A 15,386-nucleotide genomic window follows, 5' to 3' on the forward strand; every position below is an offset into this window, starting at 1 on the left:
GAACTCTGAACTTGAATAAAAATCAGATCAGACCTTTAAGTAGCAAGTTTGAGAACCCCAGGTATAAAACACAAGAGAATATATATTCCATAACATAGCTGTACTTTAATACAAACCCTCAGCAGACTTTGTAATACTAATAACATTTAGAACATTTGTATTACAGAAAGAAAAGGTATTCCATTACCTATTTGGAAGAAACTGTACATAATAATAAAATCCTTAATGACATGCTTTACTAATAAGCATAACTTCAGACACTGCATTAAAATAGCATCAAGAACAGTGAAATAGAACAGTCTAGCTTGTAAACAAGTCTTTTGCACATGTAGATGTGAACAATAACAGTGAAAGTGGAGAAAGAGAAGAGAAGGAGAAAGACAGAGTGAACAGTGAGAGTACTTGACTGCAGCATTTGGCTGATATCCTCAATCACCGATGACTAGTGTCTGTAAAACAAACAGACAAGCAAAAATTTAGCAACACAATGTCACTGGTAAAATATAAAAATGTGAAACAGACTAATGGAGGGAGGGAAGAAACATAAGTATGAGGGGAGAGAAAAGGGCCAGAGCAATAAACTGTTCAAGGGAGAGAGAAAATAAAAAGTGTGAAGAAGAGAGAACAGCAAGAGACAGAAAGGAGAAAGGGTAGTTAGTTGGTTGCTATAGTTTAGGGAAGGAGGTTACCTCTTACATGGGCTAAGTCAGTAGGTTGGTAGCATGTTGTTAGAAAGTTAAATAGGGCTAGTGAGAGGAATGGAGTCGAGCGTTGTGTGTTGTGTGCTTGCTTCCACTTGAAAAAGTAGAGCGTTGAAATATTTTAAGCTTATCTTCAGCTTGATGTTGTTGAAGCAGTCGTTGAACAGGCTGAAGCCATACTACTTTATCAGAGTGAAACTAGACCATTCCTATGACCAATGTTAAAAACCAGATGAAATTGTTTGCACCCATTCCTACTATTATTCTCAACCAAGAACAGCCAGCCTGTTGAGACCATGGTGCTCTAGGATGTAGCTTTGGCAAATTTATCATAAATACTGTATAATCAAAGAAGAGTGCTTAGTGTGCTGTTTTACTGGAGCTGAAGCAAGCATATAATGAAGAAGTGACAAGACAGCTATGACCTACCTAAATGAAGTTCCACTCATACTGTCTATTTTTTAGCTGGCTTCAACTGAGTCAAAGGATACCCTGGTGTTACCTTATTTAAAGAACTATTTCATGAAAGGCTGAAAATCTGATGTACTGTTAATAGGCTGGCCTATATTTGTAAGAACTTAAAAATGAAATTAAATGAGTAAGTGATAAGATGCTAACACACCTGACAAAGGTCAGAAACAACACCAGATTGCTAAAGTTAGCTAACTGAGTTCAAGCTTGCTAAGTTACAGAGCTTGCTTTGCTAATTTTAGCAGACTGACCAGGTGAAACAGACCTAATGAAATAGGCTATTATTTATATTGTCAACTGTTTAATAATCATGCAGACAGAACAATACTGGACACTGACAGTTTTTGGAGATAAAAATAACTTTACCTCTTTGGTTGAAGTCCACATGGACTGCTTGGAATGATGAAGAAGCTGTGCTGTCCAAAGTCAGGTTCAGGAATATCGTCACATCTTGTCACTCAAAAATGACTTGAGTAATGTGAAAAGTTTGATTAATAATGAAGTGGTGTCATCAAAACAGAAACATAAGTCCACTATTATCAGTAAGATGCTGATGGATAGTGACAAGACCTGAGAAGGAATGTGGTGCCGCTCTCCACCGCTTGACAGAAAATACTGTTTTATACTGTTAAATTACAGTTATCTACTGTTATTGTTAACTGACTGATTTAACTGTTAATTTACATGCTGTGGATGACTATTTAACAGTATTTTACATTTATTATAAAAAACAGTAAGATACTGTTATAAATTCACCGTAAATTTACAGAAATTTGTTACAGTGTGGTGTCAGGCATTAGTCCTGTGTTCAGAATCCCCGCCCAGAGCAAACTGATTTGCATTTTTCCTTTTCTTGGTGGACTGAGGAAATATAAAGGGAAATAAATAAATAAATAAATAAATGTGGAAATATAAGAGAAATAAATAAGTAAATAAATGTGGAAATATAAAGAGAAATAAATAAATAAAAGGGAAAAAACAGAAAAGGTAAAAGCAAAGACAAAATATTCCTTTTTATTTATTTATTTATTTATTTCTCTTTATATTTTCACATTTATTTATTTATTTCTCTTTATATTTCCACATTTATTTATTTCTCTTTATATTTCCACATTTATATATTTATTTATTTATATTTTCATTTGGCACTCCTGTGACTCCATAACCCATCACTACTATTTGCTAATGCTATCTTAAATTTAAAAAAAGAAAAAGAAAAGAAAGTCACAGCCACTACTTTATACCACAGACTTACCTGAGATGGCTGCATGCTACCAGAGGCCACTCCCCCACCTTATTTACACTTCCTCTTCCTGGACGTCTGCCCACTGGAAGAGGGAAAAGAAGACGGGGAAAGTAGAGTGAAGGAGAGGGCTTGTCCTCTGCCTCACCCTACTCCTTCACTGCCTCCATTTCATTCCCCAACTATTATTATTTCTCCTAATCCATCTCCACTGACTAGATCTAGCAGCCTCATCTGCCGTGTCCCTTACAGAGCCCTGATTTATCTATTCTATCCAACAACAACCTGCAACATTTGTTATGGTGGGAGGTTGGAGAACCCAGGCACAGACACAACAGGTGTTAAAGAAAAAGGGGTTTTATTAAACCAAAATCAAAGCTACTACAAAACTAAGAACTGGACTGAGGAGGCAGAGTGAAAACCAAACAGTAGAAAACAACAGAGCTAAGGGAAGATACTCACACACGAGGAAACTAATAATTGTGGACGAAAACAAACTGAGGTCCATCCAAACAACTGAGTCAAAAAGGTAAATCCACAAAGTGGGGGGGGGGGGGGGGGGGGGGGGAAGCAGAGAAGTCCAAAAACTGATGCATCCAGAGGTGTAGGGGAAGCAGGGGAACAGAGTCTGAGACAACGTATGTGTCCAACAATGATCCAGCAAAGAGTGAGGGGAAAGGGCAGAGCTTAAATAGCAGAGGAGGGGACCAGGTGAATGGAGTTGAGCTGATTACAGCAGCTGACAGTAATCAGCCGACAGGGTGCAGCAGACAGGGGGAGCCTGAGGAACAAGACAACTAGGGAGGGGAAAAGGACAAAAGGAGGAAAAAAGGGCAGGAACTGGGGCGGGATCATAACAACATTCTTTTTAAATTACACAACTTGTTCCTTATCATTGAGGTCCACATTATACCACCTTCCTAAGCTCTTTACTGACTTCTCTCTAATGGTAGGAATTTCCTCACCATCTATGGAAAACTTCTTTCACTTACTTTCCCTCTGTATAATGAAATACTCCTGAATTCACTAGGCTTGATCCTCATACTAGCCCATTTGAGATTTCTATTTTTTTCTATCTAACAACCTCTTTGTACATTTACTGTTGTAGTTTTCAGTGTCATATCATCCATATAAGCTCTAACTGGTGGAAGACGCATTTCATTCTTCCGCCTATTTCCACCTATGACCCACTTAGAAACCCTGATAACTAACTACATAGCCATTGTGAAAGCTAATGGTGAAACTGTACATCCTGCCATAATACGAACCTCCAGTCTTTGTCACCCTGCTGTAAAATCTCCCGTACTTGCTCACAATCTGATGTCTTGGTAATATGCTTTCACCAGGTTACCAACTGATTATCTTATTGATAATCACAGTTTCTGGTAGTGCACCAGTCTCCAGTTCAGTCATGATTGTTTATCAGTTCTTAACACAGTAGCTTTTGTTCACATTTGAAATTCTTATTATTTGGAGTGACCTTCAGCACTACGTGTATGTGTGAGGGGTGTGTGTATGAGCGTGGTGTGTGCATTAACCTAGTGTGTGTGTGTGTGTGTGTGTGTGTGTGTGTGTGTGTGTGTGTGTGTGTGTGTGTGTGTGTTAGTACGTGTGCCAGCCATGCATGTCGGTGTGTAGTGTGTGTAGGCAGCTGCATTTGGCCCTCTGTTGACCTGTCGTCTTTAATCTTTGATTTACTGCAATTCTCATAGTGTGAGATAATGTTCAAGACCCTTCCATCTTGCACAGGTCAAAACAATATGATGACAAATTATTATACAATAATTCATGTCCTATTCAACATGCTTTAGCTTAATTGTATTCCCAGGGTATAGAAGGGGTCATGTACAGTCTTCTATCAGCTGGAAAACTCTTTCCTGCCTCAAATGACTGAATTTTCCAACCAGACAATGTTCAATATTAATATCAACAACAACAACAACACCAAAAGCAAAACAACAAAAAACTAAAACAATAACAATAACTAGAAGTTTTACCAAACTTGGACCCCCGGCAACAAAGATGACCCCTGTGACCTTGAAAATGAGGTCACGGTCACCAAATGTGAACTTAACCTGTGTCTTATTATGGTACACCTGTGTACCAAATATGGTGAGGCTACATCAATATTTTATCGAGTTATTGCGCAGAAACCAAATTGTTACAGCCAAACAAGCAAGCAAGCAAGCAAGACCATGCAGCTGAAAACAATACCTTCCGGCAAACGCAGTTTTGCCGGGCGGTAATAAGCAATATAAAACTTAAAGATGTAAAAAATTAAGTGAAGGAAATTTAGCAATTTTTAAAACAACAGAAGAAGAAACGGCAAAAGAGGTCAAAGTGAGCATGCTTGTTTGAACAGATGGGTTTTGAGATTGGATTTAAAAATGTCCAGTGTGTTGATGTTTCTGATGTCAGGTGAGAGAGAATTCCAGAGGTGGGGGGCAGAGTGACTGAATGCTCTGGAGGCCATGGTGGTCATACAGGCAGGAGGGATGGAAGAAGATGATCTGAGAGTCTGGCTGGGTGTGTTTATGTGGAGGAGATCAGTGAAGTATGGAGGGACGAGGCTGTGGAGGGCTTTGAAGGTAAGGAGAATGTTTTTATGGATGATGCAGTGTGTGACTGGGAGCCATTGAAGTTGCTGGAGAACTGGGGTGATGTGGTGGAGAAAGGGTGTCCTGGTGATGATCCGGACTACAGCATTCTGAACCAGTTGGAGTTGATGTAGGGACCTGAATGGGACACCAGAGAAAAGGGAGTTGCAACAGGCGGGAGGTGACCAGAGAGCGGACCAGGATGGAGGTGCCGACAGGCGTGAGGGAGGGATGGAGGCAGTTGATATTACGGAGATGGAAGTATGCAGACCGAGTGATGCCACTGATGTGGGTTTGGAATGACAGAGTGCCATCGAGGACGACACCCAGACTTCTGACCTTCTGAGGGGTGAACAAGAAGTTGTCGATGGTAATGGTGAAGCTGTTAATTTTTGTGAGAACAGATTTGGAAACAGTGAGGAGAATCTCAGTTTTGTCACTGTTGAGTTTGAGGAAGTTGGAAAAGAATTACGATTTAATTTCCTGGAGGCAGACACAGAGGGAGGTGGGAGGGAGGGTGGAAGTGGGTTTGATGGAAAGGTAGAGCTGGGTGTCGACCGCATAGCTGTGAAACTGAATGTTATGTTCGCAGAATATATGGCAGAGAGGGAGAAGATAAATAATGAAAAGGATGGGACCAAGAACAGAACCTTGGGGAACACTGCAGAAGAGGGGAGATGCCTGGGATGTCACGGGCCTAGCTCAGCACCACCCCCTTCCGGCCACACGTTCCCCTGCTGGTGTATCGCCGGTCTGTGAGGCTCTCTGCAGCTGCTGATTAGTAGATTAGGTGCAGCTGTGAGAGCCTCACACCAAGGTGTGTGTCCAACAATGAGCCAGCGAAGACTGAGGGAAAGGGCAGAGCTTTAATAGCAGAGGAGGGGACCAGGTGAATCAAGTTGAGCTGATTACAGCAGCTGACAGCAATCAGGAGACAGGGTGCAGCAGACAGGGGGAGGCAAAGGAACAAGATAACTAGGGAGGAAAAATGGGAAAAAGACACAAGGGCAGAAACTGGGGCAGAATCCTAACAAAGGGATCAGGAGAGGGTGAACCGCCGAGGGTGTGAGAGGTCAGTTGCTGGTGGATATGATCAATTGTTGCAATGAAAAAGTTCATGAGTGCATTGCAGTGGTTGACAGAGTAGAAGTGTGGGGGAAAGGTGTCCGGTGGGCACTGGGAGTTATTAATGAGTGAAAACAGAGTCCGAGTGTTCCCATCACCAGCACTGAGGAGACCTGCAAAATACTGAGATTTGGCTGTAGTGACTGAGTCCTTATAAAGACGAAAATTTTGATGATACATTTGTTTTTGAATAGTTAGACCAGTTTTATTGTAGACTTGCTCCAGTTGTCGACCTTTAACTTTGAGGAGGCGGAGTTGGGGTGTAAACCAGGGAGCAGAGTGAGTGAATGATACAGTCCAAGTTTTTTAGGGATCAAGTGAGTCCAACAGAGTATGGAGACTATTCACCCTTTGTCAGCCCTCTGATTGGTTCCTGGCTCGACCAATCAGAAAAATCCTTCGCCGTTGCCCAACTTCCGGTTGGACATTTGGCCTCGGCTCTATCACAACATCACAACAACTGAACAAGAGTAGATTTAAAATGGTTAAACGGTGTGCATGGGGGACTTGTAAAAGTGACTCTCGCTATCCTGAGAGAAGCCCAGGAGTATATTTTATCCCATTCCCGAAACCGAAAGTACATTACGAAAAATGTTTACTTTGGATACGTTTATGCGGACGTCCGCACTGGCAGCTAAATCCGTCCAAAATAACGAAATACACGTACATCTGCTCTGAGGTAAGTTGGCACATTATTCTTTACAGTAGTAATGTCACAATTTAAGAGCTAATGTTAGTGGTTGTACTTAGGTTTTATAGGCATTTATTTCCTTCTGCTAGCCAAAATTGGCATTATAGCTGTCGTAGCCACTAGCTGTCATAGCATGATTGTGTTCGCATGCCAAGATGATGCCATTCTGTAACATCTGTTTATATTTTTTATGAAAGCACTTTGTTGATGGGGCACCAAGTGATCGATACCCAAACCCCGTGGATGCAACAGGAAAGTCTGTTAAGCCTTGCAGACTTAACCCCAAAAGGTAACGCTTGTAAAACAAAAGTGCTTAATTATATTTTATACCTTATGTACTAATTCTTGCTGCATTGTCATGTCTCTGTAATGTTTATTATGATAGTACTTATCAGAGTGCTTGTGAAGGCTCTCAGTCGTACAGGAAGGATCCATTGTAGGAAGGATTTCAGTCGTCATCTGTACTAGTAGGAAACGTCCAGACTCCTTCCTACAAGTACAGATGACGACTGAAGAAACCCTTCGTACTTATCAGAGTGCTTATCTATTAAGGATAAGACAGCTCTTTTGCCTGTTGAGATAAGAATGAAAGATTTTTTTAAAAATATATTTTCTATTGTTATATTTTAAAATACTGTAGTTATGTTATGATAGCAGATGTGATTGTGAAACATCATGTATGGGCTCAAAAATAGTCACTACTTCAGATTAATGAGAACTTCTTCCAAATGAGCTCTCAGCAGCTGTGGGATTCTACAACTGTGTCCCAAAACTACATGCATTGACTGACCACCTTTATAATACCAAATCCCCAAGTTTTTACCCAAATTGATCCTATTGGAAAACAGGCATTTGATGCAGAGAATTATAAAAAAAAAAAAGAAAAAAAACTGTATCAACAAATTTTATTCTTACAAAGAACAATCCAACAGAATTGATTTTTTATTTCCCATGTACGATGGTTATATGGCATATACATAACACTATTTTTACTCTTGCGGTAACATCACACCTCATATCAGAATATATGTATTCTTAATTTTTAGACAAAGGCTGCATCAGCAGAGTGAGAGCGGCAGTTTGGCAAGCCCAGGTCATACCATGGCTGAAGATACAGCACAGACCAGTAACGTGGCAGAAGAAGACGCACAGCAAAGCAGCATAGCAGAAGAGAAAGAAGAGATTGGCAGCGGCGCAGAAGAGACAGAAGAGACGAAAGAGATTGGCAGCAGGGCAGAAGAGAGAACAAACCCAGGAGAGACCTGTTACACTGCAGAAGACACAGCACAGCCCAACACAGTCGGACACATGTCAGAAAACGCTCAGTATCTGTCATTTTTATATGTTTCCTGTGGATGTAGGATATGAAAAAAGAAAAGTCAGTTCAGAAACATTTTTATGCAATACATTTGTATTTACATTTGTATACTTGTTTAATGCAATTAAAGTAATTGATTCATTTTATCACTGTTCTTTAATAGTCTACAAGGATCTTTTACTTGTTCATTCATCAGATTGTTCACGGTTATTACATTGATATTTTTGGTTTACCTCTTCATATGCCTCAAAGTGACCTTTCTCTTTCTTTTAAGTTTGGCTTTCAATGGCTTAATGTGTGACACAGGTTCATTCCCTATTGTTTTTCCACGTGGTTTGTGCCACATTTGTGGCATACTAGTGCAGGATAGTGGATTTGAGACCTCTTTTTGACCACGCTGAAGATCCAATGTGTACATTAATCCAACAATATGGGAACAGTAACCAGCAGACCTGAAAATATAAGCACATTTTTGCATAATAATGAATATATAACATATGCCTAGCTAGTGTGATAATTACTTGATTAATTACTTAATATTACTACAGTGTTAATATTGTATAATTCACTTACCCTGCAGTGCAGGAGCAGTTCTGACCTGTGATGACTCCATCTGGAGTTACATGTACAGAAAGTAAATGAGGTTTCTCTCTTTTTCGCATGGATCTGTAGCATTTTGCATTTATAGAAGTATCTGTGAAAGTTATGTCACGTACATAACTCTCCAAAGCATACTGAAGGCCCTGTTGTCTACACTTTGAGGATATTTGAGAGCCCTGGCTCGAAAACTGGTCACATATAGCCTGTAAAGGTAAGTCTGTGGCTGGGAGTGTGCTATTAGCATGTTGACCTGCCATCCCGGTCCCGGTTTGTGATCAGGTGCTGGTTTGAGGTCCCGTTAGGTCACCCTATATTCAATCGCGCCAAGCAGAAAGGGGGAAACAGCGCCCCCTCTGGTGGATAAATGAATCTGTTTTATCCAATGTTAGCTAAACTAAGAAAATATCGTGTTTTGGAGGGAAGACAACATTTTGCGAAGCCACAATATTGTACAAGAGATGTTCCTCTTCATTTATATAATGATTCTGTTTTTGTTTCTGTATATTAAAATGCTGTATAAGGCAATGGAAAAAGTCGTTTTTACAATGGGAGTGAATGGAGAGGCAGACTTGGTTGTCCGACCTAGCAACAAACTCGCGGGGGGGCGGGGCTTGACAAAGGGTGAATTATTGTAGTGGAAAACCAGTTCATCTGTAGTAGAGGATGCTGATGGTGGAAAGTGTTTTAGTGCCTGTGGTGAGAGTTGTCAGGTTAATGTCCTTGACACCAGATCAAGGATGTGACCCTTGGAATAGGTGGGGAAATGTACACTATATTGCCAAAAATATTCGCTCACCCATCCAAATAATCAGAATCAGGTGTTCCAATCCCTTCCATGGCCACAGGTGTATAAAATCAAGCACCTAGGCATTTACAAACATTTGTGAAAGAATGGGTCGCTCTCAGGAGCTCAGAGAATTCCAGCATGGAACTGTGATAGGATGCCAACAAATCCAGTCGTGACATTTCCTCGCTCCTAAACATTCCACAATCAAATGTCAGCTGTAAATGGTTGTATTTATATAGCGCTTTTATCCAAAGCGCTTTACATGATATGTCACATTTGCCCATTCACACTCTGATGGCGGGAGCTGCCATGCAAGGAGCTAACCACGACCCATCAGGAGCAATTAGGGGTTAAGTGTCTTGCTCAGGGACACCTCGACATGAGCACAACAGGCCGAGAATCGAACCAGCAACCTTCTAGTTACAAGACGGCCACTCTACCCACTGAGCCATGCTGCCTGTATTGTAAGAAAGTGGAAGTGTGTGGGAATGACAGCAACTCCGCCACCAAGTGGTAGGCCACATAAACTGACGGAGCGGGGTCAGCGGATGCTGAGGTGCATAGTGCCAAGAGGTGGCCAACTTTCTGCAAAGACAATAACTACAGACCTTAAAACTTCATGTGGCCCTCAGATTAGCTCAAGAAGCAGAGAGCTTTATGGAATGGGTTTCCATGGTCGAGCAGCTGCATCCAAGCCATGCATCACCAAGTGCAATGCAAAGCGTCGGATGCAGTGGTGTAAAGCACACCACCACTGGACTCGAGAGCAGTAGAGACGCATTCTCTGGAGTGACCAATCGCACTTCTCCATCTGGCAATCTGATGCATGAATCTGGGTTTGGCAGTTGCCAGGAGAACGATACTTGTCGGACTGCACTGTGCAAAATGTAAAGTTTGGTGGATGGGGGATTATGGTGTGGACTTGTTTTTCAGGAGCTGGGCTTGGCCCCTTAGTTCCAGTGAAAGGAACTGTTAATGCTTCAGCATACCAAGGAATTTTGGAAAATTCCATGCTCCCAACTTTGTGGGAACAGTTTGGAGCTGGCCCCTTCCTCTTCCAACATGACTGTGCACCTGTACACAAAGCAAGGCCCATAAAGACATGGATGACAGAGTCTGGTGTAGATGAACTTGACTGGCCTGCCTGCCTCAGCCTGATAGAACACCTTTGGGATGAATTAGAGTGCAGACTGACAGCCAGACCTTCTGGTCCAACATCAGTGTGTGACCTCACAAATGCGCTTCTGGAAGAATGATCAAAAATTCCCATAAACACACTCCTAAACCTTGTGGACAGCCTTCCCAGAAGAGTTGAAGCTGTTATAGCCGTAACGGGTGGACCGACGTCATATTGAACCCTATGGATTAGGAATGACATGTCACTTATGTTCATATGTGAGTCAAGGCAGGTGAGTGAATACTTTTGCCAATATAGTGTATGTGCTGCTGGAAACCAAAACTGTCCAGGCTGACAGAAGTAAACAAACCCAGGTGGTATAGATTAATTCAGCTGGGAAAAGTCTTTGGGTCACTCCCATGTCTCTGTCAAGCAAAGAAAATCCAGTTTATGGTCGAGGAGGTACAGTGCCTTGTGAAAGTATTCGGCCCCCTTGAACTTTTCAACCTTTCGCCACATTTCAGGCTTCAAACATAAAGATATAAAATTGTAATTTTTTGTCAAGAATCAACAACAATTGGGACACAATCGTGAAGTGGAATGAAATTTATTGGATATTTTATACTTTTTTAACAAATAAAAAACTGAAAAGTGGGATGTGCAATATTATTCGGCCCCTTTACTTTCAGTGCAGCAAACTCACTCTAGAAGTTCAGTGAGGATCTCTGAATGATCCAATGTTGTCCTAAATGACTGATGATGATAAATAGAATCCACCTGTGTGTAATCAAGTCTCCGTATAAATGCACCTGCTCTGTGATAGTCTCAGGGTTCTGTTTAAAGTGCAGAGAGCATCATGAAGACCAAGGAACACACCAGGCAGGTCCGAGATACTGTTGTGGAGAAGTTTAAAGCCGTATTTGGATACAAAAAGATTTCCCAAGCTTTAAACATCTCAAGGAGCACTGTGCAAGCAATCATATTGAAATGGAAGAGTATCAGACCACTGCAAATCTACCAAGACCCGGCTGTCCCTCTAAACTTTTACCTCGAACAAGGAGAAGACTGATCAGAGATGCAGCCAAGAGGCCCATGATCACTCTGGATGAACTGCAGAGATCTACAGCTGAGGTGGGAGAGTCTGTCCATAGGACAACAATCAGTCGTACACTGCACAAATCTGGTCTTTATGGAAGAGTGGCAAGAAGAAAGCCATTTCTCAAAGATATCCATAAAAAGTCTCGTTTAAAGTTTGCCACACAAGCCACCTGGGAGACACACCAAACATGTGGAAGAAGGTGCTCTGGTCAGATGAAACCAAAATCCAACTTTTTGGCCACAATGCAAAATGATGTGTTTGGCGTAAAAGCAACACAGCTCATCACCCTGAACACACCATCCCCACTGTCAAACATGGTGGTGGCAGCCTCATGGTTTGGGCCTGCTTTTCTTCAGCAGGGACAGGGAAGATGGTTAAAATTGATGGGAAGATGAATGGAGCCAAATACAGGACCATTCTGGAAGAAAACCTGTTGGAGTCTGCAAAAGACCTGAGACTGGGACGGAGATTTATCTTCCAACAGGACAATGATCCAAAACATAAAGCCAAATCTACAATGGAATGGTTCACAAATAAACATATCCAGGTGTTAGAATGGCCAAGTCAAAGTCCAGACCTGAATCCAATCGAGAGTCTGTGGGCAGAGCTGAAGACTGCTGTTCACAAACGCTCTCCATCCAACCTCACTGAGCTCGAGCTGTTTTGCAAGGAAGAATGGGCAAGAATTTCAGTCTCTCGATGTGCAAAACTGATAGAGACATATCCCAAGCGACTTGCAGCTGTAATTGCACCAAAAGGTGGCGCTACAAAGTATTAATGCAAGGGGGCCGAATAATATTGCACGCCCCACTTTTCAGGTTTTTATTTGTTAAAAAAGTTTAAAATATCCAATAAATTTCGTTCCACTTTACGATTGTGTCCCACTTGTTGTTGATTCTTGACAAAAAATTAAAATTTTATATCTTTATGTTTGAAGCCTGAAATGTGGCGAAAGGTTGAAAAGTTCAAGGGGGCCGAATACTTTCACAAGGCACTGTAGTCTTGGAGGAGAAGACTTTTGCCTGTGACTGAGCGGATGTTGAATAATTCAACGTTGACATCACTATGGTCGGAGGTGGTGCTCGTGTTAGTCGACCTGGCGAGGTTGGCTAATGTACCATGGTTTGCTTTCCTGCCGGAGTTTCTCTGAGGATGTTGGCTTGTGGACCAGATGGAGTTGATGGCCAAAGAATTGTTGATGTGGAAGCCCCGGCGAGAACCACGGTGGATGTATTTCCGAGGCAGGAGGTAAGCAATATCTGGGAAGAGGTGCAGCACCGGCCGTAGGTAAATAGAGGAGCTCAGCAACCGTGTACTGTTAAGAACGTGCTGATGGACTGAGTATGATAGACAGGACAGTCCAAAGAAGGATATACCATACAACCAATCTGTTGATCCCCATGATGGACAGGTGGAGGTGTTAGCTGGCAGGTAGCAGCAGCAAGGTGAGGAGTGACACATCACAGGTAGGAGTCAAACACTCACTACGAACAGTCTGAATGTTTGTCATTCTGGCCTGGTCAGCTCTGAGATGTAGGCAAGGGCACGCCCATTCATGGCATGAACACGAACAACAGGACCTTGTACTGGACTCTAAAGGGCACTGGAAGCCAGTGGAGCACTTGAAGGACCAGAGTGATGTGCGAGTGCTTTGAAGAGTTGGAGAGGAGACGTGCTGTTGCGTTTTGAACCAATTGAAGTTTATGGAGGAGTGAGTGATTAAGTCCAGCGTAAAGGGCATTACAATAATCAATCCTCGAGCTGATGAAAGCGTGAACAACCTTTTCCATTCCAGGAATGGTTTAACCCTACTTAGGAGCCTTAGTTGGAGAACGCTCGCTTTCACAACTGAACTGATCTGTTACGATTTCTAGGAAGCTCAGGTGCAGGGAATGAACAGACTAGGTTAAAATGCAAGTAGGTTTATTTACAGAACAGAATTCTGACTACAAATCCCAGATGGGGAACCACAACAGGAAATACGTAAGAACAGAACTTGGCCGCACTACTAAGATAGGAACAGCGGCAACTAGAGGCTAGGATGACTAAATTCCAAAACACAAAACCACTAACTCACGATGGGTATTTTCCAGGCAAGAAAGTCTTTGAAACACAAAGCACTTAAACCAAAGGCGAAGTTAACTTGAGGATGCAAAGTACAACTGTGACTGCAACAGAATCAAAAATACTCGAGAAGAAAAGCTTACTCTAAAACAAGAGTCATCGAATATTCTAAAGATAATCATTCACTTTACTTTAGCTTATGCAATAAATTAGATTTCTTGGTTACCACGAAAAGCATGAACTATGATGCTCGGACTGGGTTCTAGCGAGAATGGCAGTGCGTGTTGCAGCTGACTTGAGGTCCAAGTGGCAGGTGGTGAGAGGCGACAACAGGTGAGTAGAACTGACGCCAGGGGACTGGATCTGCATGGATGAATGATCCTCGACTTGACCATGGACAGAATGGTAAGGTGGTGGCGGTTCTTGAGACAACGCAAGCAGGAGCATCTGGACCGGGAACTGAGGTAGAAGAACAAAGACTGGAATTAGTACGAGTGCAAAACAAACAACTGTGGCTAGAGTAACAGACTGAGTGCATTACAGGCAGTGTTACAATCCGGCACTGAGAGGTGGGTAGCATCTGCTTATATTGTAGGGGAGGAGGATCTGATTGGTCGCTCCCAGCTGCTCCTGCACCAGCTGATGATGATTGTGGATGAGGAACACATGTTGTCGCTGTTGCCTGCAGGACCAACCTAGAAAGGGAGAAAGGTGGAGGGGGGGGGGCACTAACTGGCCTACAGTGTATTGAAGTCCGGAAATGAGGATGGTATGATCCACGTAATCAAAGGCAGCGGTTAGATCAAGCAACACCAAGACGACAGAACTTTTGTTGTCCAGAGCTGCCAAGATGTCACTGTGGACCCTCAACAGTGCAGACTCGGTGCTATGTCTCGACCTGAAGCCTGATTCAGCCTCCTTCATAATCCGAGCAGGGACAGCGTCTAGCGCACAGGTAGTAGACTTCAACTCCTGGACAGCTTTTTTGAGGTCCACAAGAGTGACAGGTTCAAAATTCTCAAACACACATTGTGCAGCAGGAGTGGATGTAAAAGCTGTAGGAGCATGAGTGATAGCTTGCCTAATAAACAAAACTTTGTCCAAAAAGTATTGTTTGAAAGCATTGCAGGTGTGCACAGAAGCATCATTCAAAACAACAGACACAGGATTGATTACAGAGTTTATGGTTTTGAACAGTACTCCATGACGGTGACTATTGTTGCTGATGAGGTTGGAAAGGTACTGCCCTTTAGCATCCCTCACTGCTCTCTGAAAAGTGGCAAGGCTGTCTCTAAAAATGTCCAGTGACACCTGTAACCTGTCCTTCTTCCATTTACGCTCCGCTTGTCTGAATTGATGCTTCAGGGCTCGAGTTGTATCATTGAGCCATGGAACAGAGGTAGTCCCATGGGACAGAGCGGAAAGGAAACAGTCTGGACATAAAGGAGATGTCAGTTCAGGAGCAGAGCAAAGGTCAGACGCAGAAAAGGCAGTCGAAAAGTCCTTGGACTTGGAAGTCCAAGTTTTTAAAAAAAAACTTGCCACAGGGCAAGTAAAGGTAAAGTCTGGATGG

General features: G+C 42.4%; 1 protein-coding gene and 1 long non-coding RNA gene across 4 annotated transcripts in view; one reads left to right on the forward strand and one right to left on the reverse strand.

The window, feature by feature from the left end:
- Window positions 1-15,386, reverse strand: part of LOC110972401 (melatonin receptor type 1B-B-like) — a 174,346-nt gene that overhangs the window by 53,377 nt on the left and 105,583 nt on the right. The window lies entirely within an intron of this gene.
- The window catches only part of LOC127536905 (uncharacterized), a 211,239-nt gene continuing 202,304 nt past the window's right edge, over window positions 6,452-15,386 (forward strand). The window contains exons 1-3 of one of the 2 annotated variants that reach the window (XR_007946114.1): window positions 6,452-6,816; window positions 7,026-7,117; window positions 7,875-9,377. This is a non-coding gene — a long non-coding RNA (uncharacterized LOC127536905). Of the gene's footprint in view, window positions 7,118-7,874; window positions 9,378-15,386 lie in introns of both variants that reach the window. The other variant, XR_007946113.1, reaches the window with a different exon arrangement.

Source organism: Acanthochromis polyacanthus, chromosome 13 (genome assembly GCF_021347895.1).
Source record: "Acanthochromis polyacanthus isolate Apoly-LR-REF ecotype Palm Island chromosome 13, KAUST_Apoly_ChrSc, whole genome shotgun sequence".
Lineage (NCBI taxonomy): Eukaryota > Metazoa > Chordata > Actinopteri > Pomacentridae > Acanthochromis > Acanthochromis polyacanthus.